At 44.2% G+C, this 27,455-nt stretch overlaps 1 pseudogene; it reads left to right on the top strand.

Annotated features, from left to right (window-relative positions):
- The first annotated feature begins 239 nt into the window (after positions 1–239).
- Positions 240–25,844, top strand: LOC124046522 (annotated as a pseudogene).
- The last annotated feature ends 1,611 nt before the right edge of the window (positions 25,845–27,455 follow it).

Raw genomic sequence — 27,455 nt, 5'->3', positions numbered from 1 at the left:
CCTGACACGTGTGTGTGTGTGTGTGTGTGTGTGTGTGTGTGTGTGTGTGTGTGTGTGTGTGTGTGTGTGTGTGTGTGTGTGTGTGTGTGTGTGTGTGTGTGTGTGTGTGTGTGTGTGTGTGTGTGTGTGTGTGTGTGTGTTAGTGTGTGTGTTAGTGTGTCCAAGCTGATGAGGGTGCAGGAATCTATTGGCTGCAGGCTCAATTCAACACTTTCCATTAGCATCTTTTGAGAGGGAGAGACAGAGAAAGAAAGACAGAGAGGGGAAGGGAGAGGGAGATGTGAACATCGTGTTTTTGTTATTAATTAACAATAACCACGTCTAGTACCGTATTCAGTTGCGGGGTTCGGACAATAAATACATAGGCTATTCCCCGGAGCTCACGGCGGAATATACCCCAGGCACGTCGCTGGCGCACGAGGCTCTGCAGTCCAGTGACACACGGTCCCGGGATTTCTCTCACCGCTCCTGTTCTCTCTCTCCTTCTTGTCTTTTCTTCGCGGTGAAGGATGAAATGCTCTGCCAGCTGACATTTTTTTTTTACCGCAGCAGCCACATGAACAGACCAATGGAGCTATGACGTGTGTATCGGTGAGTCTCATTTATCACCCTGTTCTTCTGTGTGTGTGTGTTTGGTGTCCTGTAGGGAGTAACACTCATTACTATTCATCGGATGTTGCGCTTCACAGTGAAAATGTTGTGACTAAAACCCGCTATAAAATGTATTTCACTATAGGCTGTACATAGATAATATAGCTGGATAGCAGATGGATAAGGTTTCTTTTTTTAAAGATATGTCCGGAGTCAAAGCGTCATGATCTAAGCTGCACAACCTGTGTCATGGCCACTGTAGCACCTGGAGGGTGTCACTGCAGCGAATGGAGAGGAATGGGCTCTGATTAAAATATACAGCCATATGCAGCTGATACAGGCCCAGACATAGGACGTTGCAGCTGCAGTAGGCCTATCAGTCACAGCTAAGAGATACATTTAGATGTTATTTGTTGGACACAAATATTTACCCCCCCCCCCAAAAAAAAAAAATCAGTTCAAATGGCATGTTTTGTCATGAATGGAAAAACCAATACAATATCACTACAATAAGAAAAATGACTTGTCCTACACATTTTAATGCGAATGGGGGGGGGGGGGTTAGAAACCAATAATTTAGAAAAACCAATAATTACAATCAGGAAATAGCTAAGGAGTAACATTGGCATATTTTGTATCTGTTTTTCCCACCTTAATTTATGACAGGTTGTTGTCACATACTATGCTGCCAGCTCTATGATTGTTGTCATGTTGATTTTGAATATAGGCAGAAAAGATTATTCCTCTGAAACAATAACGTAATTACACCATGCTATTGCCATGTTATTACCAGTTTATTCTATGCTGTAGCCTGTAGTCCAATGTAAAATGCTACCAAGATTACTCTCGTTTACTTTGTAGTTGGGGCATGAGAGGAGAGCATGTCTCTCAGTTTCTATCATTCTGCACCCTGAAAGGTTGTACAGCTTGTTCTCTCTGGCCAGTGATGTTTTTTAAATTATGTCTTCATATCTATACTTTAAAGTCTGCCTTTATTTGCACTATGGGCTTTGTCAAAACGTGCATGCATTTTTTTTCAACGCAGTAGAAGAGGGAATTTGCCCAGTTCAGCCCACATGCTAAGTAAGAGGAGTCTCAATGTACAGTTGAAGTCGGAAGTTTACATACACTTAGGTTGGAGTCATTAAAACTAATTTTTCAACCACTCCACAAATGTCTTGTTAACAAAGTTTTGGCAAGTTGGTTAGGACATCTACTTTGTGCATGACACAAGTCATTTTTCCAACAATTGTTTACAGAAAAATTATTTCACTTATAATTCACTGTATCACAATTCCAGTGGGTCATTAGTTTACATACACTAAGTTGACTGTGCCTTTAAACAGCTTGGGAAATTCCAGAAAATGATGTCATGGCTTTAGAAGGCTAAAGCCATATAGGCTAATTGACATAATTCGAGTCAATTGGAGGTGTACCTGTGGATGTATTTCAAGGCCAACCTTCAAACTCAGTGCCTCTTTGCTTGACAACATGGGAAAATCAAAAGAAATAAGCCAAGACCGCAGGAAAAGAATTGTAGACCTCCACAAGTCTGGTTCATCCTTGGGAGAATTTTCCAAATGCCTGAAGGTACCATGTTCATCTGTACAAACAATAATATGCAAGAATAAACACCATGGGACCACGCAGCTGTCATACCGCTCAGGAAGGAGATGTGTGCTGTCTCCTAGAGATGAATGTACTTTGGTGAGAAATGTGCAAATCAATCCCAGAACAACAGCAAAGGAACTTGTGAAGACGCTGGACGAAACGGTACAAAGGTATCTATATCCACAGTAAAAGTCTTATATCGACATAACCTGAAAGGCCGCTAGGCAAGGAAGAAGCCACTGATTCAAAACCTCCATAAAAAAGCCCGACTACAGTTTGCAGCTGCGCATGCAGAGGGAACACCCCCCTATCCACATCGATGGAACAGTATTGGAGAGGGTAGTAAGTTTTAAGTTCCTCGGCATACACATCACAGACAAACTGAATTGGTCCACTCACACAGACAGCATCGTGAAGAAGGCGCAGCAGCGCCTCTTCAACCTCAGGAGGCTGAAGAAATTCGGCTTGTCACCAAAAGCACTCACAAACTTCTACAGATGCACAATCGAGAGCATCCTGGCAGGCTGTATCACCGCCTGGTACGCCAACTACTCCGCCCTCAACCGTAAGGCTCTCCAGAGGGTAGTGAGGTCTGCATAACGCATCACCGGGGGCAAACTACCTGCCCTCCAGGACACCTACACCACCCGATGTTACAGGAAGGTCATAAAGATCATCAAGGACAACAACCACCCGAGCCACTGCCTGTTCACCCCGCTATCATCTAGAAGGCGAGGTCAGTACAGGTGCATCAAAGCTGGGACCGAGAGACTGAAAAACAGCTTCTATCTCAAGGCCATCAGACTGTTAAACAGCCACCACTAACATTGAGTGGCTGCTGCCAACACACTGACACTGACTCAACTCCAGCCACTTTAATAATGGGAATTGATGGGAAATGATGTGAAATATATCACTAGCCACTTTAAACACTGCTACCTAATATAATGTTACATACCCTACATTATTCATCTCATATGCATACGTATATACTGTACTCTATATCATCTACTGCATCTTTATGTAATACATGTATCACTAGCCACTTTAACTATGCCACTTTGTTTACATACTCATCTCATATGTATATACTGTACTCGATACCATCTACTGTATCTTGCCTATGCTGCTCTGTACCATCACTCATTCATATATCTTTATGTACATATTCTTTATCCCCTTACACTGTGTATAAGACAGTAGACAGTAGTTTTGGAATTGTTAGTTAGATTACTTGTTGGTTATTACTGTATTGTCGGAACTAGAAGCACAAGCATTTCGCTACACTCACATTAACATCTGCTGACAAATACAATTTGATTTGATTTGATGAGGACAAAGATCATACTTTTTGGAGAAATGTCCTCTGGTCTGATGAAACGAAAATAGAACTGTTTGGCCATAGTGACCATAGTGACCATCTTTATGTTTGGAGGAAAAAAGGGGAGGCTTGTAAACCGAAGAACACCATCCCAACCCTGAAGCACGGGGGATGGCAGCATCATGTTGTGGGGGTGCTTTGCTGCTGAAGGGACTGGTGCACTTCACAAAATAGATGGCATCGTGAGGATGGAAAATTCTGTGGCTATATCGAAGCAACATCTCAAGACCTCAGTTAGGGAGTTAAAGATTGGTCGCAAATGGGTCTTCCAAATGGACAATGACCCCAAGCATACTTCCAAAGTTATGGCAAAATGGCTTAAGAACAACAAAGTCAAGGTATTGGAGTGGCCATCACAAAGCCTTAACCTCTATCCTATAGAAAATCTGTGGGCGGAAATGAGCAAGGAGGCCTACAAACCTGACTCAGTTACACCAGCTCTGTCAGGAGGAATGGGCCAAAATTCACCCAACTTATTGTGGGAAGCTTGTGGAAGGCAACCCAAACGTTTGACCCAAGTTAAACAATTTAAAGGCAATGCTACCAAATAGTAATTGAGTGTATGTAAACTTCTGACCCACTGGTAATGTGAATAAATAAATAAAAGCTGAAATAAATCATTCTCTCTACTATTATTTTGACATTTCACATTCTTAAAATAAAGTGGTGATCCTAACTGACCTAAGACACAGAATTTTTACTTGGATTAAATGTCAGGAATTGTGAAAAACGGAGTATAATGTATTTTGCTAAGGTGTATGTAAACTTCAGACTTCAACTGTATATATTCAGTGGGGCAAAAAAGTATTTGGTCAGCCACCAATTGTGCAAGTTCTCCCACTTAAAGAGATGAGAGAGGCCTGTAATATTCATCATAGCTACACTTCAACTATGACAGACAAATTGAGAGAAAAAAATCCAGAAAATTACATTGTAGGATTTTTAATGAATTTATTTGCAAATGATGGTGGAAAATAAGCATTTGGTCAATAACAAAAGTTTATCTCAATACTTTGTTATATATACCCTTTGTTGGCAATGACAGAGGTCAAACGTTTTCTGTAAGTCTTCACAAAGTTTTCACACACTGTTGCTGGTATTTTGGCCCATTCCTCCATGCAGATCTCCTCTAGAGCAGTGATGTTTTGGGGCTGTTGCTGGGCAACACGGACTTTCAACTCCCTCCAAAGATTTTCTATGGGGTTGAGATCTGGAGACTGGCTAGGCCACTCCAGGACCTTGAAATGCTTCTTACGAAGCCACTTCTTCGTTGCCCGGGCGGTGTGTTTGGGATCATTGTCATGCTGAAAGACCCAGCCACGTTTCATCTTCAATGCCCTTGCTGATGGAACAAGGTTTTCACTCAAAATCTCACAGTACATGGCCCCATTCATTCTTTCCTTTACACGGATCAGTCGTCCTGGTCCCTTTGCAGAAAAACAGCCCCAAAGCATGATTTTTCCACCCCCATGCTTCACAGTAGGTATGGTGTACTTTGGATGCAACTCACCATTCTTTGTCCTCTAAACACGACGAGTTGAGTTTTTACCAAAAAGTTATATTTTGGTTTCATCTGACCATATGACATTCTTCCAATCTTCTTTTGGATCATCCAAATGCTCTCTAGCAAACTTCAGACGGGCCTGGACATGTACTGGCTTAAGCAGGGAGACACGTCTGGTACTGCATGATTTGAGTCCCTGGCAGCGGATTGTGTTACTGATGGTAGGCTTTGTTACTTTGGTCCCAGCTCTCTGCAGGTCATTCCCTAGGTCCCCCCGTGTGGTTCTGGGATTTTTGCTCACCGTTCTTGTGATCATTTTGACCCCACGGGGTGAGATCTTGCGTGGAGACCCAGATCGAGGGAGATTATCAGTGGCCTTGTATATCTTCCATTTCCTAATAATTGCTCCCACAGTTGATTTCTTCAAACCAAGCTGCTTACCTATTGCAGATTCAATCTTTCCAGCCTGGTGCAGGTCTACAATTTTGTTTCTGGTGTCCTTTGACAGCTCTTTGGTCTGGGCCATAGTGGAGTTTGGAGTGTGACTGTTTGAGGTTGTGGACAGGTGTCTTTTATACTGATAACAAGTTCAAACAGGTGCCATAAATACAGGTAACGAGTGGAGGACAGAGGAGCCTCTTAAAGAAGAAGTTACAGGTCTGTGAGAGCCAGAAATCTTGCTTGTTTGTAGGTGACTAAATACTTGTTTTCCACCATAATTTGCAAATAAATTCATAAAAATCCTACAATGTGATTTTCTGGATTTCTTTTCTCATTTTGTCTGTCATAGTTGAAGTGTACCTATGATGAAAATTACAGGCCTCTCTCGTTTTTTTAAAATGGGAGAACTTGCACAATTGGTGGCTGACTAAATACTTTTTTTGCCCCACTGTAATTCAAGGTTTGTCTTTCCATCTTTGTCTGTCTCTATCTCTCTCCCTCCAGGCAGAGCAGTGTGACTGTGCGGAGAGAACTGGGAGGTGAGTGGCAGACCCAGGGAGGAGAAAGACATATTCTGAGACCATCGCTGTTTGAGTGTGTGCTAGACTCACAGTCGGAGTCCTGATCTAAACCAAACACCAACGCTCCCACCGTCCTTCCCACATGTCTCCCCCGACTCCCCCCATCCCTCTCCTCTTTCTCCCCTCCTCTCTACTGTGTGTCCTCTCCATGCTCCTGTCCCTGTCCAAACTGAGGGGCATCCTCCTCCCTCTCCTCTCCCTTATCCTGTCCCTCCCCCCTGCTGCTAGCCAGTCAGTCATCACCACGTCCCAGGGCAGACTGAGGGGTCAGTTGACCCCCATGCCCTCTGACCTGCTGGGCCCTGTGGTCCAGTACTTGGGGGTCCCCTATGCCCGCCCCCCACCGGGGAGAGACGCTTCCAGCCCCCCGAGCCCCCCCTGTCCTGGCCGGGGGTGAGAAACGCCACCCAGTTCTCCCCCGTCTGCCCCCAGCCTGTAGAGGAACACAGCCTGTTGACAGAGATGTTACCTGTCTGGTACTCTGCCAACCTGGACATAGCCAGCACATACCTGGCACAGCAGAGTGAAGACTGCCTCTACCTCAATATATACGTCCCTACTGAGGAAGGTATGTAGTATGTACAAACACACACACACCAATGCACTGCATCTACCTCAACTCATATTATGCATGCACCCACATGTTTCTTTGCTATCTGCAAGAGCTGTTTAGCGCTCTGGAAATATCGCTTGTGTGTGTGTTTCCAGACATCCATGATGAGGGCGGTCTGCGGCCGGTGATGGTGTATGTCCACGGAGGTTCCTACTCAGAGGGGAGCGGCAGCATGATGGACGGCAGTGTCCTGGCTAGCTATGGAAATGTCATCGTCATCACAATCAACTACAGACTGGGAGTACTGGGTTAGTCACTTTCATCATCATCATCATTGTTGTCATCATCACCATCATCACGTCGTTGTCATCATCATCATCATCAACATCGTTAAATTCTGCCTAATCACCTTTCTGTTACTCTCTCACTGGTTGAAATGTCACATTTCTGTGTTAACACTGGAAATCTAGCAGCCTGTACACAGCCAGATTCATCTCGTGTGTGTGTGTGTGTGTGTGTGTGTGTGTGTGTGTGTGTGTGTGTGTGTGTGTGTGTGTGTGTGTGTGTGTGTGTGTGTGTGTGTGTGTGTGTGTGTGTGTGTGTGTGTGTGTGTGTGTGTGTGTGTGTACGCCTGGTTAGAGGGGAGACATCAGCTCTGTGTTTATGGCTCACAGTAGGTGGAGTTCAATTAAACTTATGAGAGAAGGATGAGAGAGGAGAAGTAGGGGTGAGAGAGTAGAGGAGAGAGAGAAGAGAGGCAGGGTGAGAGGCAAGAAGGTGAAGGGAATGGGAGAGAGGGTGAGGGAATGGGGAGAGAGGAGTGGAGAGGAAAGTATAAACTGAAAGAGGTAGTGAGGGAGTGGAGGAGGAGGAAAAGAGGGGCGGAGGAAAAGAGGGGAGGGGTGGGGTGGGGTGGGGAAGAGGTGGAGGAGGAGGAAAAGAGGGGCAGAAGAGGAAAAGAGGGGGAGGGGAGGAGGAGGAAAAAAGGGGCGGAGGAAAAGAGGGGAGAGGGGGAAGGAAAAGAGGGGGAGGAGGAAAAATAGGGGGAGGAGGAGGAAAAGAGGGGAGGGGAGGAGGCGGAAAAGAGGGGGAGGGGAGGAGGAGGAAAAGAGGGGGGAGGAGGAAAAGAGGGGGGGCAGAGGGGGGAAGGAAAAGAGGGGGAGGAGGAGGAGGAAGGAAAGGGGGAGGAGGAGGAGGAAAAGAGGGGAGGGGAGGAGGAGGAAAAGAGGGGAGGGAGGAGGAGGAAAAGAGGGGGAGGGGGAGGAGGAGGAAAAGAGGGGCAGAGGAAAAGAGGGGGAGGGAGGAGGAGGAAAAAGGGGGAGGGGAAGATGAGGAAATGAGGGTAGGGGAGGTGGAGGGAAAGAGGGGGAGGAGGAGGAAAAGAGGGGAGGGGAGGAGGAGGAAAAGAGGGAGTGGAGGAGGAGGAGGAAAGAGGGGAGTGAAAAAAGAGGGAGTGGAGGAGGAAAAAGAGGAGGAGTGGAGGAGGAGGAAAAGAGAGGGGATGGAGGAGGAGGAAAAGAGGGGAGGGAGTGGAGGAAAGAGGGGGAGGAAAGGAAAAGATGGGGAGGAGGAGGAAAAGGGGGATGGAGGAGGAGGAAAAGAGAGGGAGTGGAGGAGGAGGAAAAAGATGGGGGAGGGGAGGGGGAGAGAGGAAAAGAAAAGGGGGGAGTGGAGGAGGAGGGGAAAGGAGAGGGGGAGTGGAGGAGGAGGAAAAGAGAGGAGTGGAGGAGGAGGAAAGAGGGGGGGAGGAGGGGAGGAGGAAAAAGATGGGAGTGGAGGAGGAGGAAAAGGGGATGAGAGGAGGAGGAAAAGAGGGGAGTGGAGTAGGAGGAAAGAGGGGGGAGGGGAGGAGGAGGAAAAGATGGGAGTGGAGGAGGAGGAAAAGGGGATGAGAGGAGGAGGAAAAGAGGGGAGATGGGAGTAGGAGGAAAGAGGGGAGGAGGGGAGGAGGAGGAAAAGATGGGAGTGGAGGAGGAGGAAAAGGGGATGAGAGGAGGAGGAAAAGAGGGGAGTGGAGTAGGAGGAAAGAGGGGAGTGGAGGAGGAGGAAAAGAGGGGAGTGGAGGAGGAGGAAAAGAGAGGAGTGGAGGAGGAGGAAAGAGGGGGAGGGGAGGAGGAGGAAAAGATGGGAGTGGAGGAGGAGGAAAAGGGGATGAGAGGAGGAGGAAAAGAGGGGAGTGGAGTAGGAGGAAAGAGGGGGAGTGGAGGAGGAGGAAAAGATGGGAGTGGAGGAGGAGGAAAAGGGGGAGGGGAGGAGGAGGAAAGTGGAGGAGGGGAAAAGATGGGAGTGGGAGGAAGTAGGAGGAGGAGAGGGAGGGGAGGAGGAGGAAAAGATGGGAGTGGAGGAGGAGGAAAAGGGGGAGGGGAGGAGGAGGAAAAGGGGAGGGGAGGAGGAGGAAGAAAGGGGAAGAGGAAGGTGGGGAGAGGAGGGTTGAAGTGATCTGACATGATCATTTAAGGTCACATGTATCTTGTGGCACAGCCCTCAGTGACACCCACACGCTCCAGCTCATCATGTATATGTCTGTTAGTGACACACTCATGTCCCTAGTGTGGTGTGTGAATTAGTGACACACTCATTTTGCGTCTGTGCATGTGTTCAGTGACACGCAGATGTTCTGGTGTCCCAGGTCTACCCCAGGTCTGACTGAGGGTGGTGAGCCACGGTCACATGACATCATTAGTCACTGAGTCCTCAGGGTTTGGCTACACTGCAAAACATGTCTGTCAATCTCACCAAGTTTTTTCTTGTGTTAAGACAATTAATATTGTCTACAGCAAGGCTTCACAACTGCAGCCACATACTGGGTCAGCGTTAGGCTTAGGTTGTAACAGCATACTGTAATACTTGTTATTATTGATTTATTAAAATCATTAATGAGAGATTTATAAGTATCTGCCTTAGTAGCCAATCCCTAGTGAGCCGACTACATGTAGTCCCCGTAAGGAATAAAACCTAGTGTTTCCGTTTAGTTCCTAGCCCATATTTACATCCTGCTGTTCATATCATTGATGAAAAGTATTTTTAAACATGATATTCCTGTTTGATGTGTTATTTTTAAATATAATTTTACTTTTGATATTTACTAGACTTTCCTTTTATATTTTTGTGTATTTCTATGTGTTATTTCTTCAGGTTTCCTCAGTACGGGTGACCAGGCAGCTAAAGGCAACTATGGTCTGTTGGACCAGATCCAGGCTCTGCGCTGGGTGAAGGAGAACATTGCTGCATTCAGCGGAGACCCAGACAGAGTCACTGTGTTTGGCTCTGGGGCTGGAGCCTCCTGTGTCAGCCTGCTAACTCTGTCCCACTACTCTGAGGGTAAGTAACCTCTTACCCCTGAACCCAACCTCTGAACCCTTACCCTTGACCTCTTAACTTCTGTCAGCCTGGTCACACTTCTTCAAAGAGTCATCTCCAATTCTTGACCTATAACCTCTGAACTCTAACCTCTGTCAGCATGCTGTGTATCAGATCTGTTCCAGAAGGCAATCATCCAGAGTGGGACAGCCCTGTCCAGCTGGGCGGTCAACTACCAGCCAGGGAAGTATGCAAAGCTGCTGGGGGACAAGGTGGGCTGCAGCCTGGAGGACTCATCAGAGCTGATCGTCTGTCTGCAGGGGAAGACCTACCAGGAGCTGCTGGAACAGAACATCACCCCAGCTAAATACCACACCGCCTTCGGACCTGTCATCGACGGTGATGTCATCCCTGATGACCCCCAGATACTCATGGAGCAGGTGAGAAAATATAAAACACTATGGTTTATATACACTGTGTATACCAAACATTAAGAACACCTTCCTAATACTGAGTTGCATCTTGATACACACTTGATACATATCTTGATACACACTTGATACACACACACAAACCGGTGCGCCTGGCACCTACTACCATACCTTGTTCAAAGGCATCTTTTGTCTTGCCCATTCCCCCTTTGAATGGCACTCATACACATCTACACTGATTGAGGTGGATTTAAGTGATATCAATAAGGGATCATAGCTGTCACCTGGATTCACCTGGTCAGTCTATGTCTTGTAAAGAGAAGTTGTTTTTAATGTTTTGTATATTACTCAGTGTAGATTATATATGTATTACAAGTTATATGGTTTATTTGTTTTGGCAAGATTTCATTTTGGGTTCTGAGATGAGGGTTAAGGGTGCATTATATATATATATATTATATATATATATACACAGTGGGGAGAACAAGTATTTGATACACTGCTGATTCTGCAGGTTTTCCTACTTACAAAGCATGTAGAGGTCTGTCATTTTTATCATAGGTACACTTAATATATGCCATTTAGCAGACGCTTTTATCCAAAGCGACTTACAGTCATGTGTGCATACATTCTACATTCTACGTATGGGTGGTCCCGGGGATCGAACCCACTACCCTGGCGTTACAAGCGCCATGCTCTACCAACTGAGCTACAGAAGGACCACGAGAGACGGAATCTAAAACAAAAATCCAGAAAATCACATTGTATGATTTTTAAGTAATTAATATGCATTTTGATTAAAGGACATAACTCTACCATTCCAATTTACAATATCATTTAAGAACAAAATACCCTTTTCAAATATCTTTCCCATAAATACAGGTATTTTATCAACCAGCACATTTGAGTTCAGCCATAATATTTGTTATATCTTTTCAGGGGGATGAAATTGAAATTGTAGCCAGCTCTGCAATGATTGTTTGAAAAAGAGAGATACTTTGAAAAAAGTATTATTTTCAATTAATCGAAAATGAGACATGGCAATCTGCACAAAGGCAAAATGGATGAGCTTTTCTTAGTAATCTACTTGAGAACCATTTAGGGTTCAAATAAAACTTTTGAATGAATAAACTTTTGAGTGAAGCTTTTAGAGAGATGTTTAGTGCTTTTGTCACGATTGTTGTTGTATGAATCGGACCAAAATGCAGCGTGGTATGGTTCCATCATCTTTTATTAGAAGTGAAACACACAGAAAACAGTTAAGCGCAAAAACGAAACGTGAAGCTAATGTAGTGCTCACAGGCAACTATACATAGACCAGATCCCACAAAGCACAATGGGGAAATGGCTGCCTAAATATGATCCCCAATCTGAGACAAAGCTAAACAGCTGCCTCTGATTGGGAACCATACCATGCCAACATAGATATATAATAACCTAGATAACCCACCCTAACCCTGACCTAACCAACATAGAGAATAAAAGCTCTCTATGGTCAGGGTGTGACAGCTTTTATATTTTATAATCTCAACCCACCCAATTCATATTCATTATATAGATAGGCACGTTATATTTGATCTGGTTTAGCATTCCAGATAAAGCAAAATAGTTTTCGCGCATATGATTTGAAAAACGAATCCTCAGGAGTAGGCCGCGCCATAAGTAAGTGATTAAACTGAGATATGACTATGGAGTTAATCAGGGCAATTTTTCCATAAATAGACAGGTATATATACAGGAGCTTGTCTATTTTCTTTACAAGTTTTCTATTGAAATTCATTGTGGAGAGCTTATTTATATATTTTGTGATATGAATACCGAGTATGTCTACTTCACCATCAGGCCATTGTATAGGTAAACTGCAGGGTAATGTAAAAGTTATATTTTTTAAGGATCCAATACGTAATATTGCACACTTGTCATAATTAGGTTTTAGTCCAGAGAGTACAGAAAAGTTATCTTCAATGAGACATTGTAGGGATCTAGCTTGCGGACTTAATATAAAACTTGAGTCATCAGCATACATGAACACCTTTGTTTTTAAGCCTTGGATTTCGAATACTCTAATGTTGTTATTGGATCTGCTTTTAATAGCTGGCATTTCGATGGCCACAACGAATAGATATGGTGACAGCGGACACCCTTGTTTAACTCCTCTTGGCAATTCAAAACTCTCTGAGAAGTAGCCGTTATAAATCAAATCCAGTCCTGCTTTATCAAATGCCTTTTCAAAATCCACTATAAATACCATTCCTGGCTTCTTATATGTTTCAAGATGTTCTATTATTTCTAGTAGTTGTTGTATATTATCGTCAATGTATCGTCCATGTAAAAAACCTGTCTGATCAGGATGAACAATACCTGTTAAAACCGTTTTTAATTCTGAGTGCTATGCATTTTGCTAGTATTTTTGCATTACAACATTGAAGTGTTAGGGGCCTCCAGTTTTTTAGATAGACTGGAAAAGACCCATATCCGCCATCTGGGTCTTGTTTTAATAATAGAGAAATGAGACCTTCCTGCTGAGTACCTGACAGACTACCATTTCTATAGGAGTAGTTAAAACAATCTAACAATGGAGCTTTTAGTATATCAAAAAATACTTGATTATACCTCTACCGGTATGCCATCAAGCCCTGAGGTTTTTCCAGACTGAAAGGATTTAATAGCCTCAAAAAGTTATTTCTCTGTAATTTGGTCTTCTCACTGATCTTTCTGTACATTTGTTAATTTTCAATTTTTTATGTTATTTGGGAAGAATCCCTTACCATAATCTTCATTCAGTGGGAGAGGATGAGACGGAAAAGAGAACATCTGCCTAAAATAATTATCTTCCTCTTTTAAAATATCATTCGGAGAATCATAGATGACTCTGTCTTCAGTAACGAGTTTCTGCAAATGATTTTTTGTTAGCGTCCCTGTATTGGAGATTCAGGAAGAATTTTGTCCATATTCCATCCAAGTTTGCTTTATTTTTGTAATAGATTACATTAGATCGTTCTTGAATAAGTTCTTTTAGTTTTTCCTCTAACTTATTTTGTATCTCTGTATCGTTTTTATTGCTATCTACCTGTACTATTGGTTCATGGATTTCCCTTGTTAGTCTTGGGTCTTTAGCCAGAAACTGCTTTTTATTATTGATGAATATTGAATTGAATGACCCCTGAAGGTACATTTAAAGGTATCCCAAACAATAAGGGGATTTGCTGAACCTATATTATAGGTTCAGTTATAAATTATTTTGTCTTAGTTAAAAATAAGTTGTTCTCCAGTAAACTTTGATTAAATTTCCAATATCCCCATCCACGTTGAAAATCTATAAGAGTTATGTGAATGCCAATTAGATGATGATCCGATTGCATTCTGTCTCCTATTAAAACTATTTTAACCTTTGATGCAAGAGAGAAAGAGACAAGAAAGTAGTCCAGACGACTAGCTTGATTAAGTCTCCTCCATGTATATCTCACTAGGTCTGGGTTTTTTAGTCTCCAAATATCCACTATTTCTAATGTGTCCATAATATTTGTGATTTCCTTAAAGGCCCTGTGATGGTAGTTTGTAGAGTGATTACCTTTACGGTCCATTGAGGTACTTAACACTGTGTTATAGTGTCCTACCATAATGATTAGATCATTTGTTGCCTGTAAGTTCAATAAATTGGTATAAATGTTTTCGAAGAAGTGTGGATCATCCTGGTTTGGATCATATAGATTAATGAGCCAAATCTCTTTTTCATCCACTTGCGAATCATGACTATTTGAACATTCAATTTTTGTTAATTAATATCATCACACCTTTTGAGTTCCTTTGTCCATGACAGAAAATTATTTCACCACCCCATTCCTTTTTCCATGCAACTTCATCTCAGGATGTAGAGTGAGTTTCCTGTAAACAGTACAGTATATGTTATATTCCTTTTCTTTTAGTCATGTAAAGACTGATCTTCTTTTTTTATAATCTGCTAAACCGTTACAATTATAACTGGCTATACTTATTTCTCCCCTTACCATAACTAGATACTATTCTCAGTCTAAATTGACCATAATTAGTGCTTGTAAAGTTACTGCCATCAGAGGTATTATGAAGGTCAAAACTAGAGCTTTCAAATGTCTGATATTTAGAATTCAAGAAATAGGTTCTAGCAATATTTGTTTGATTCCCTTGCCTGTTTGCCTGTGAGCCAATGCCACAGATGTTAGAACATTGTGACAATATATTATGTGTGTAGCAAATCTGAATCTGATGTGTATGATATTGGATGTGATATAGGGAGAGTGTGTACGATGTCTGTATAAGTGTAAGACTATAATGTGTGATTTCCAAATAAATAATAACTAATAATAGCCAATTTGCATGGTTGAGTGTCTATGTGTGTAACATGTAGTGCGTAGAGCCTTAATATTCATGATGATAATTGTAATCCATATCGTATCACCATCATAGTTGCATCATAATTATCTTTAACATAATTGAAAAACACATCCTAGCATTTCCATAGCAATTGACGTTTCACATGATCATGAAAGAGACCTTGCATTACTCTAGAGACGGCTTCACTACAGTACAAATGTGTTCCGTACAATATATTATTATTCCCCAATGCCCCTATTCTGATATCTTCCCCTTGCTTGTTGTAAACAAATAAACTTGTAGACAAATACATAAAAAAGATAGACAAACAATAAACATATTAATGGGGCGGCAGGGTAGCCTAGTGCTTAGAGCGTTGGACTAGTAACCGAAAGGTTGCAAGTTCAAATCCCCGAGCTCACAAGGTTCAAATCCCCGAGCTGAAAAGGTACAAATCTGTCATTCTGAACAGGCAGTTAACCCACTGTTCCTAGGCTGTCATTGAAAATAAGAATTTGTTCTTAACTGACTTGCCTAGTTAAAAAAAAATAGAGGAGAGAAAGGGAGAGCGAGATCAGGTGAGTGTGTGTATGTATAAGTCCCTATGTGTAAGCAATCAGGTAATTGAGTATGTGTGTGTTCATATCCACTTCATAATGTTCTGGTATTTTTACAGTTTCCATTCCTTCTTTTTTTCGTAACCTGAAGTCCCTGTAGAATTTAGTACAGCCACGGTGTTATGGAGCTGTCTGGGAATAGCTGTACATCTATAAAGAGTTTGTTCACAATGATAAGGCATGCCTACCATCCTCCCTTTGTTGTCTTTGTACCGGATACAGTCTCTTATGAAGTTCATTTATCTCCCTTGGAAATTGGTAATTGAGACCGAATTTGGTCCCTTTAAGGTCCCTTCCCCTGCTTTTGAGCAGCTCCTTTTGTAGGTAGTGTTCAAATGATCGGTTGGGGACCCCTGGTCTTGTCGCTCTGAGCTCCAAATCTGTGTACTCGGTGGAAAGCCACCTTGTTTACAGTCTCTGTAGGAAGTTTCAAGTCGGATTGCATGAATGTTCTGATCGCGCCAGGATTATTGGATGCGTCCTCAGGAATCCCAGAAAAAAAGATTTTCATGCATGCCATGACTTTGTATGTATTCTCCAAGATGGCGTAGCAGTAAGTCGTCCTGTCGTGTTGTGTCCCCTGTATATATCGTATATATCGTTTCTTTTTCGTTTTTTACATATTTTCCTTCGCATATCTCTTTAAAAACTTTTTGCTAAACCTAAGCTTCCAAATACTCTCCTGCAACCCGCCTCACCCAACGTAGCTATTTTTCCTAAAGTATTTATATTTACTTCGGAACCGGAACACCTCAACTGAAGCTAGCCAGCTAACCACCAGCTATGCTAGCGGTCTTCAGCTAACCGGTCATCAGCTAACCTTCAGCCCTGAAAGCTCTCGCCAGTTCAAACAACGCGACTCTAACCAGAGCATAACGGACCTATTTATTCTTCATCCCCGGATTCCCACCGCAAACGGAACATTTTTCAGCTGGATCTTCACAACTAGCTATCTAGCTATCTACGAACTGTTAGCTTGCTAGCACAGGCCTGCTAACCGTCTGAATTTCCGCGTCCCAAACACCCATATTTACTTCCTATCTCTTTTTGATTTTTAATTTGTTTATACCTTCCGGAAACCTGCCTCACCCAATGTGATACGGAATCGCTATTATTATTATTTTTTTTAGAACACACTCAAGAACCTCCAAAAGCTAACCAGCTAACTAGCTACAAGCTATTTAGTCATTGTTAGTTTTTAAAAACCTGGATAACACTCGCCAGTCCAGCTTCCCTGCCCCATCCACCGCTGCCCCCTGGACACTGATCTCTTGGCCACATAGCTGATGCACGCTGGACTGTCCATTAATCACGGTACTCCATTCTACTTGTTTGTTTTATCTGTTGGCTCCGTTGCCTAGTCAACGCCATTTTACCTGCTGTTGTCGTGTTAGCTGATTAGCTGTTGTTATCTCACCTACTGTTAGCTAGCTTTCCCAATTCAACACCTGTGATTACTGTATGCCACGCTGTATGTCTCTTTCAAATGTCAATATGCCTTGTATACTGTTGTTCAGGTTAGTTATCATTGTTTTAGTTCACAATGGAGCCCCTAGTTCCACTCTACATACCCCTGATAACTCCTTTGCCACACCTCCCACACATGCAGTGACCTCACCCATTACAACCAGCATGTCCAGAGATACAACCTCTCTCATCATCACCCAGGGCCTGGGCTTACCTCCGCTGTACCCGCACCCCACCATACCCCTGTCTGTGCATTATGCCCTGAATATATTCTACCATGCCCAGAAACCTGCTCCTCTTATTCTCTGTCCCCAACGCTCTAGGCGACCAGTTTTGATAGCCTTTAGCCGCACTCTCATACTACTCCTTCTCTGTTCCGCGGGTGATGTGGAGGTAAACCCAGGCCCTGCATGTCCCCAGGCACCCTCATTTGTTGACTTCTGTGATCGAAAAAGCCTTGGTTTCATGCATGTCAACATCAGAAGCCTCCTCCCTAAGTTTGTTTTACTCACTGCTTTAGCACACTCTGCTAACCCTGATGTCCTTGCTGTGTCTGAATCCTGGCTCAGGAAGGCCACCAAAAATTCAGAGATTTCCATACCCAACTATAACATCTTCCGTCAAGATAGAACTGCCAAAGTGGGAGGAGTTGCAGTCTTCTGCAGAGATAGCCTGCAAAGTAATATCATACTTTCCAGGTCCATACCCAAACAGTTCGAACTACTAATTTTGAAAATTACTCTCTCCAGAAATAAGTCTCTCACTGTTGCCGCCTGCTACCGACCCCCCTCAGCTCCCAGCTGTGCCCTGGACACCATTTGTGAATTGATCGCCCCCCATCTAGCTTCAGAGTTTGTTCTGTTAGGTGACCTAAACTGGGATATGATTAACACCCCGGCAGTCCTACAATCTAAGCTAGATGCCCTCAATCTCACACAAATCATCAAGGAACCCACCAGGTACAACCCTAACTCTGTAAACAAGGGCACCCTCATAGACGTCATCCTGACCAACTGGCCCTCCAAATACACCTCCGCTGTCTTCAACCAGGATCTCAGCGATCACTGCCTCATTGCCTGTATCCGCTACGGAGCCGCAGTCAAACGACCACCCCTCATCACTGTCAAACGCTCCCTAAAACACTTCTGTGAGCAGGCCTTCCTAATCGACCTGGCCCGGGTATCCTGGAAGGACATTGACCTCATCCCGTCAGTTGAGGATGCCTGGTCATTCTTTAAAAGTAACTTCCTCTCCATTTTAGATAAGCATGCTCTGTTCAAAAAATGCAGAACCAAGAACAGATACAGCCCTTGGTTCACTCCAGACCTGACTGCCCTCGACCAGCACAAAAACATCCTGTGGCGGACTGCAATAGCATCAAATAGTCCCCGTAATATGCAACTGTTCAGGGAAGTCAGGAACCAATACACGCAGTCAGTCAGGAAAGCTAAGGCCAGCTTCTTCAGGCAGAAGTTTGCATCCTGTAGCTCCAACTCCAAAAAGTTCTGGGACACTGTGATGTCCATGGAGAACAAGAGCACCTCCTCCCAGCTGCCCACTGCACTGAGGCTAGGTAACACCACCGATAAATCCATGATTATCGAAAACTTCAATAAGCATTTCTCAACGGCTGGCCATGCCTTCCGCCTGGCTACTCCAACCTCGGCCAACAGCTCCGCCCCCCCGCAGCTCCTCGCCCAAGCCTCTCCAGGTTCTCCTTTACTCAAATCCAGATAGCAGATGTTCTGAAAGAGCTCCAAAACCTGGACCCGTACAAATCAGCGGGGCTTGACAATCTGGACCCTCTATTTCTGAAACTATCCGCCGCCATTGTCGCAACCCCTATTACCAGCCTGTTCAACCTCTCTTTCATATCGTCCGAGATCCCCAAGGATTGGAAAGCTGCCGCAGTCATCCCCCTCTTCAAAGGGGGAGACATCCTGGACCCAAACTGTTACAGACCTATATCCATCCTGCCCTGCCTATCTAAGGTCTTCGAAAGCCAAGTCAACAAACAGGTCACTGACCATCTCGAATCCTACCGTACCTTCTCCGCTGTGCAATCTGGTTTCCGAGCCGGTCACGAGTGCACCTCAGCCACACTCAAGGTACTAAACGATATCATAACCGCCATCGATAAAAGACAGTACTGTGAAGCCATCTTCATCGACCTTGCCAAGGCCTTCGACTCTGTCAATCACCATATTCTTATCGGCAGACTCAGTAGCCTCGGTTTTTCGGATGACTGCCTTGCCTGGTTCACCAATTACTTTGCAGACAGAGTTCAGTGTGTCAAATCGGAGGGCATGCTGTCCGGTCCTCTGGCAGTCTCTATGGGGGTGCCACAGGGTTCAATTCTCGGGCCGACTCTTTTCTCTCTATATATCAATGATGTTGCTCTTGCTGCGGGCGATTCCATGATCCACCTCTACGCAGACGACACCATTCTATATACTTTCGGCCCGTCATTGGACACTGTGCTATCTAACCTCCAAACGAGCTTCAATGCCATATAACACTCCTTCTGTGGCCTTCAACTGCTCTTAAACGCTAGTAAAACCAAATGCATGCCTTTCAACCGATCGCTGCCTGCACCCGCATGCCCGACTAGCATCACCACCCTGGATGGTTCCGACCTTGAATATGTGGACATCTATAAGTACCTAGGTGTCTGGCTAGACTGCAAACTCTCCTTCCAGACTCATATCAAACATCTCCAATCGAAAATCAAATCAAGAGTCGGCTTTCTATTCCGCAACAAAGCCTCCTTCACTCACGCCGCCAAGTTTACCCTAGTAAAACTGTCTATCCTACCGATCCTCGACTTCGGCGATGTCATCTACAAAATGGCTTCCAACACTCTACTCAGCAAACTGGATGCAGTCTATCACAGTGCCATCCGTTTTGTCACTAAAGCACCTTATACCACCCACCACTGCGACTTGTATGCTCTAGTCGGCTGGCCCTCGCTACATATTCGTCGCCAGACCCACTGGCTCCAGGTCATCTACAAGTCCATGCTAGGTAAAGCTCCGCCTTATCTCAGTTCACTGGTCACGATGGCAACACCCATCTGTAGCACGCGCTCCAGCAGGTGTATCTCACTGATCATCCCTAAAGCCAACACCTCATTCGAATTGCAAAATTCGCTGAAGTTGGAGATTTTTATCTCCCTCACCAACTTCAAGCATCTGCTATCTGAGCAGCTAACCGATCGCTGCAGCTGTACATAGTCTATTGGTAAATAGCCCACCCATTTTCACCTACCTCATCCCCATACTGTTTTTATTTATTCACTTTTCTGCTCTTTTGCACACCAATATCTCTACCTGTACATGACCATCTGATCATTTATCACTCTAGTGTTAATCTGCAAAATTGTAATTATTCGCCTACCTCATGCCTTTTGCACACATTGTATATAGACTCCCCCCTTTTTTTTCTACTGTGCTATTGACTTGTTAATTGTTTACTCCATGTGTAACTCTGTGTTGTCTGTTCACACTGCTATGCTTTATCTTGGCCAGGTCACAGTTGCAAATGAGAACTTGTTCTCAACTAGCCTACCTGGTTAAATAAAGGTGAAAAAAAATACCAGTGACTCCTTCTTCACCCTGTTTTCCCTGAGTAGACAATCCATGTCGGAATCCTGTATTTTTACCTTGGCTGTGAGTGTCTTGTTTTCTCTCTTTGGAGCGTGAGAATTTCACTCTGTCTGAACTCCTAACTCCCCCTCAGCCCTGCTACCTCCTCACACAACATTTCCAGTGTTGCATGGATTCCAGCCCTGCTACCTCCTCACAAAACTTCTCCAGTGTTGCATGGATTCCAGCCCTGCTACCTCCTCACACAACATTTCCAGTGTTGCATGGATTCCAGCCCTGCTACCTCCTCACACAACTTTTCCAGTGTTGCATTCCAGCCCTGCTATTCACACAACAGTGTTGCATGGATTCCAGCCCTGCTACCTCCTCACACAACTTTTCCAGTGTTGCATGTATTCCAGCCCTGCTACCTGCTTACACAACCTTTCCAGTGTTGCATGGATTCCAGCTCTGCTACCTGCCACACAACTTTTCCAGTGTTGCATGGATTCCAGCCCTGCTACCTCCTCACACAACTTTTCCAGTGTTGCATGGTTTCCAGCCCTGCTACCTGCTCACACAACTTTTCCAGTGTTGCATGGATTCCAGCCAGAGCACTAGCCTCTACCTCAATGGTAAATCGTCCGTGTCTGTAGATTAATCTGTTTTTCCTTTTTGTCTGGTTAAAGTTATTTTGTGAGGTGGTCTTCCATGATGGAGTATGTTGTTCCTCCATAGCGTAAAGCTGTTGGTACCTGTCGACTTCCCTCAGGATCTGCTTGGTATCCAGATTGGCTCTTTACTGCAACCAGTTGTTTTACGAAAAGATAACAATGAGTCTTTCCCACGACAACGACAGGTGTCTGTAGTACAGCCATCTAGCACTCGCGGAATCCACACAAAAAAATGAACACAAACTTGCAGTCCCAGCCGTAAAGGTTAACCGTGTCGTGGAATCCTTAGCAACAAAACTTTAGTTTGGATTAAAATCGATTTAATGAAAATGTTTTAATATAAACAACAAACCAAGTGTAGACAGTACAATGTTCTGTTGCGCATAATATTGCATAATATTGTTATTGACAACCCTGTTCTTCACACACAGGGGGAGTTCCTCAACTATGACATCATGCTGGGTGTGAACCAGGGGGAGGGGCTTAAGTTTGTTGACGGGATGGTCAATGGGGAGGATGGCGTCTCCGGCGACGATTTTGACTTTGCAGTGTCAGACTTCGTGGACAGTCTCTACGGCTACCCGGAGGGGAAGGTAGGCTGCAGGAAAATGTCTATCCACATCCAGTGCTTCTATGCAGTTCCTGGAGGGCAAAGAATATGTTCAGCAAAAAGTAAAAATAGACTCTACCTACTGCAATCCATCTATGCTCCCATGTGCTTTATTGACAAGGTATTTTTTATCCTTGCGGTAGGACACGTTGAGAGAGAGCATCAAGTTCATGTACACAGACTGGGCCGACCGGGAGAACCCTGAAACCCGGCGGAAGACGCTAGTCGCTCTGTTCACTGATCACCAGTGGGTGGCGCCGGCGGTGGCCACAGCAGACCTCCACGCCCAGTATGGATCGCCAACATACTTCTACTCCTTCTACCACCACTGTCAGAGTGACGCGTCGCCCTCCTGGGCTGACTCCGCCCATGGAGATGAGGTGCCGTATGTGTTTGGTCTGCCGCTGATCGGACCCACGGACCTCTTCAACTGTAACTTCTCTAAAAACGACGTGATGCTCAGCGCCGTGGTCATGACATACTGGACCAACTTCGCCAAGACAGGGTGAGATAAATGTCTTGTATAACTCTTTCTCTAAGAAACATCTCTTACTTTCCTCTAATGAATGGTAAAGTAACTATGATTAACCTTTAAGATAACTTTTCCTGACTGTGTTTTTCTTCTCGTCTCAGAGATCCTAACCAGCCAGTGCCCCAGGACACCAAGTTCATCCACACCAAACCCAACCGCTTTGAGGAGGTGGCCTGGGCCAAGTATACCCCCAAGGAACAGCTTTACCTGCACATCGGCCTGAAGCCACGCGTCAGAGACCACTACAGGTAGATACAATTATCACAGACCACTACAGGTAGATCAAATTATCATAGACCACTAATAATAATAATAATAATATATGCCATTTAGCAGACGCTTTTATCCAAAGCGACTTACAGTCATGTGTGCATACATTCTACGTACAGCTAGATCAGATCATCACAGATCACCACAGACCATTACAGACCACTACATGTAGATCAGATCATCACAGACCATTACAGACAACTACATGTAGATCAGATCATCACAGACCACTACAGGTATATCAGATCATCACAGACCATTACAGACCACTACAGATAGATCAGATAATCACAAACCACTACAGGTAGATGTTTCCCTGCCTGCTTTTCTTGATGCTGCCATAACTTGTTGAATAATGTATAATGAACCACTTTGCACTATTAGCACTTCATGCTAGCAGCACTTGCCACTTTCCCCTTCTATCTGTTTAATGTATAATAACTATAATTTATAATGTATGATGTTATCTTATGTTATTGGGTATATTTTGTCAGATTCCTTGTGAAATGTAGTTTTTCTTTTTACCGATGATGATTCTGCTGCAAAACAAAATACTTTTCTCTACCTCCAGAGCCACCAAGACAGCGTTCTGGCTGCAGCTGGTTCCCCACCTCCACAACATCAACGAGTTGCTGCAATACGTGTCCTCAGCAACCCACAGTCCTCCCCAGGACACAACTCCTCACTCCTACACCAAGCGGCTGTCTAAAGGCCTGGGCTTGGGAAGCACGCGCCACCCCAACCCCCCGTCCACACCCCAGGCTCCGGCACTGCAGGGGGAGGAGCTGCAGGTCCCCCACCCTGTCATGGAGGACTACTCCACTGAGCTGAGCGTTACCATCGCAGTGGGAGCCTCACTCCTCTTCCTCAACATCCTGGCCTTCGCTGCTCTGCTCTACAAGAAAGACAAGCGCAAGATGGAACATCGCAGGCCGCCACGCCCACCTCCACGCCATGATATCATCAATGCTGACATCACACACCAGCTGCAGGGGGAGGGGCTTCTGAAGCAGCTGGAGGCTGAGGCTCTGCATCAACACAACACCCTGGAGATACACGACACACACAACATACACCACACGCTGGAGGCTCTTGACACGCTGGACACACAGGACATCTACAACACTCTGGACACCCTGCGACTGACCTGTCCACCAGACTACACCCTGACCCTGAGACGCTCCCCTGATGATGTGCCCCTGATGACTCCCAGGTCTCTGCCTATGACCCCTGGCTCTCACCCCGCCACCCCCATGACCCCCATGACCCCCATGACACCTGGATCTGTTGTGGGGATGCAGCCCATGCAGGGCTTTAGTCCTTACAGTAACACACACTTGCCCCATACGCACACGCACACACACCCCAACACACACACACACTCCACCACACGCGTATAACCACAGACAGAGATGGAGCAGGACAGTTTCTCCAGTCCAACTAAGACGACGATCCAGTCTGCCGTGTTGCATGTGTAGAACACTGAGGGAGTGGAAGTGATGAACTCTGAGAGAGGGAGTAATGTGCATCAGTAAATGGAACATTATAAATGGGAACATCCAAAATGGCTGCCAATATGGTCCATACATCATGGAAACATTGCTTGTCTATAAGCTGCATCAAAAATGGTCTGGGTTGCCGTGTGACTTGCTCTGGAGTGGTGCTTCTGGGTTGTGCAGCTCAGATCAGACTACTGACTGAACCACTCTGGGAAAAACCAGTGAAATTTGAATGTAGAATTTTTCAATTGCAATGAAATCCTTCAGAGGCTCAACGTTCCCTGCAGCTCTGTGCTCAGCCTGGCCATAGATGTGGTCTGAAGGATAGGAAAAGACAGACAGTGTGAACAACAGACAGACGGGGAAAGATTCAGACTCTATTCCTGGCCTTTAGGTCAAAGGCCTCTGAAGGGTTCAACAATAACAACTTCAACAGTCCAAAGGTCACATCTACCAACCAGCAGTCTGTTCAAATATGTAAATAACTTGTAAACATGATGGAGAAAAGATTGTAAGATTTAAAGGTTTTACTGTTTTATCACATCAAAATATGTTATTTAAGGCTTTAATTTGAGTTGATTATAAATGTATAGGTCCTCAGAACAAGATGTCATTTTACGCTTACTTCTGACATCTTAACCCTGACCCTAATCCTAACCCTGATTATATCTATGCCCACCCTCTTCTCTGATCCGAGACTTGTACTTGGACATGGAACTGGGTCTGTCCTTGGCCCTCTCTCTGTCATGGTCCCTTACCTTTGTCCTTATGCTAAAGGCGTCAGCATGCTTTAGTTCGAATGAGGGTGCTCGCATAATCCCTTAAAATACCTTTGTTTGAAAAATAAAAAATAAGCGGCAATAGTACTGTTTGTCCATTTTGAGATGCCGTAGCCACTTCCCCAAAATAGTCAAGAAATCTTTCATTAATTTTGACGTTTTTTGTCAAGGAGATCTAATTCACGCAATTTGACACCTAACTAAGATGTATGGTGCAGTATTTCTCAAGTGAAAAAATCTGCATCAGAACGAGTCGTTTCGAGTTGAATGACAACAGGCACTTCATTGAACAATTCCGACGAGGGGACGTAGACTTCGGCTTGCCTCGCGAAAAACATTTAGTGTGCCTGAACAGTTGAAAAAACCCTTACCAAAGTTCAAAACAAACAAAAACATTGCAAAGTGTTGTTATAATATATGTACAAACTGTTCTGAACTGTTCTGGAAGCATGCGGACGCCTTAACCCCTGACCTGTAACCACGGACCCTGACTTCTAACCCTGATCCACATTCTAACCTCGACCCTCATCCTAACCTCAACCTGTCTATGAACCCTTATTTCAGTCCCATACCCTAGACCCCTTACCCGAAACGCTGACTTCTAACCCAGAAACTTAACTGATCAGTTGACCTGAAACCGGAATTCAATCATGCTGAAGTCTAAAACTTTACGATTGAATTCCATCCCGACACATATTCTGCATTTGTGAGCTTTTTGAACCACAAACGTAACCTAAGTAATATCATATACTGTATTGTATTTAAAGAAAGCTGAAACAGTGGATCTGAAACGAGGAATCTTATTTGAAATGCTAGATAGGCTAGATTAGAAGATGTCTTTTTATATAATTATTTTCAGTTTCTGCGTAAACGGATGGAAGGAGTCTTTGCTGTATGAGAACTTTCTGCTGCATTTTGTTAAATAAAATATACCTGTATCTGACCATTTATATGCTTCTCATATACAGTGCCTTCAGAAAGAATTCACACCCCTTGACTGTTTCAATTTTTTTGGTGTTACAGCCTGAATTTAAAATAGATTAAATTGAGATGTTGTGTCACTGGCCTACACATAATACCCCATAATGTCAAAGTGGAATTATGTTTTTAGAAATGTTTACAAAATAATTAAAAATGAAAAGCTGAAATGTCTTGAGTCAATAACTATTCAACCTCTTTGTTATGGCAAGCCTAAATAAGTTCAAGATTGAAATTGTGCTTTACAAGTCACATAATAAGTTGCATGGACTCACTCTGTGTGCAATAATAGTGCTTAACATGATCTTTGAATGACTACCTCATCTCTGTACCCCACACATACAGGGGCTTCTGAAGCAGCTGGAGGCTGAGGCCCTGCATCAACACAACACCCTGGAGATACACGACACACACAAAATACACCACACGCTGGAGGCTCTTGACATGCTGGACACACAGGACATCCACAACACTCTGGACACCCTGCGACTGACCTGTCCAAAAGACTACACCCTGACCCTGAGACGCTCCCCTGATGATGTGCCCCTGATGACTCCCAGGTCTCTGCCCATGACCCCTGGCTCTCACCCTGCCACCCCCATGAACCCATGACACCTGGATCTGTTGTGGGCGTGCATCCCAACTAAGACGACGATCCAGTCTGCCGTGTTGCATGTGTAGAACACTGAGGGAGTGGAAGTGATGAACTCTGAGAGAGGGAGTAATGTGCATCAGTAAATGGAACATTTTAAATGGGAACATCCAGAATGGCTGCCAATATGGTCCATACATCATGGAAACATTGCTTGTCTATAAGCTGCATCAAAAATGGTCTGGGTTGCCGTGTGACTTGCTCTGGAGTGGTGCTTCTGGGTTGTGCAGATCAGATCAGACTACTGACTGAACCACTCTGGGAAAAACTTGAAGAACCAGTGAAGTTTGAATGTAGACATTTTCAATTGCAATGAAATCCTCCAGAGAATCAATGTTCCCTGCAGCTCTGTGCGCAGCCTGGCCATAGATGTGGTCTGCAGGATAGGAAAAGACAGACAGTGTGAAGAGTGTGAACAACTTCAACAGTCCAAAGGTCACATCTACCAACCAGCAGTCTGTTAAAATATGTAAATAACTTGTAAACATGATGGAGAAAAGATTGTAAGATTGAAAGGTTTTACTGTTTTATCGCATCAAAATATGTTATTTAAGGCTTTAATTTGAGTTGATTATAAATGTATAGGTCCTCAGAACAAGATGTCATTTTACGCTTACTTCTGACATCTTAACCCTGACCCTAATCCTAACCCTGATTATATCTATGCCCACCCTCTTCTCTGATCCGAGACTTGTACTTGGACATGGAACTGGGTCTGTCCTTGGCCCTCTCTCTGTCATGGTCCCTTACCTTTGTCCTTATGCTAAAGGCGTCAGCATGCTTTAGTTCAAATGAGGGTGCTCGCACAATCCCTTAAAATACCTTTGCTTGAAAAATAAATTGAGATGCCGTAGCCACTTCCCCAAAATAGTCCATTTTGAATGACTACCTCATCTCTGTACCCCACACATACAAAATCTGTGGATTTCAAACACAGATTCAACCACAAAGACCAGGGAGGTTTTCCAATGCCTCGCAAAGAAGGGCACCTATTGGTAAATGTGTAAAAATGTCAAAAGCAGACATCGACTTTGAGCATGGTGAAGTTAT

This window comes from Oncorhynchus gorbuscha, linkage group LG01 (genome assembly GCF_021184085.1).
Source record: "Oncorhynchus gorbuscha isolate QuinsamMale2020 ecotype Even-year linkage group LG01, OgorEven_v1.0, whole genome shotgun sequence".
Classification (NCBI taxonomy): Eukaryota; Metazoa; Chordata; class Actinopteri; order Salmoniformes; family Salmonidae; genus Oncorhynchus; species Oncorhynchus gorbuscha.
Note: the sequence above shows the minus strand (reverse complement) of the source record. Positions and strands in the feature narration are given on the sequence as shown.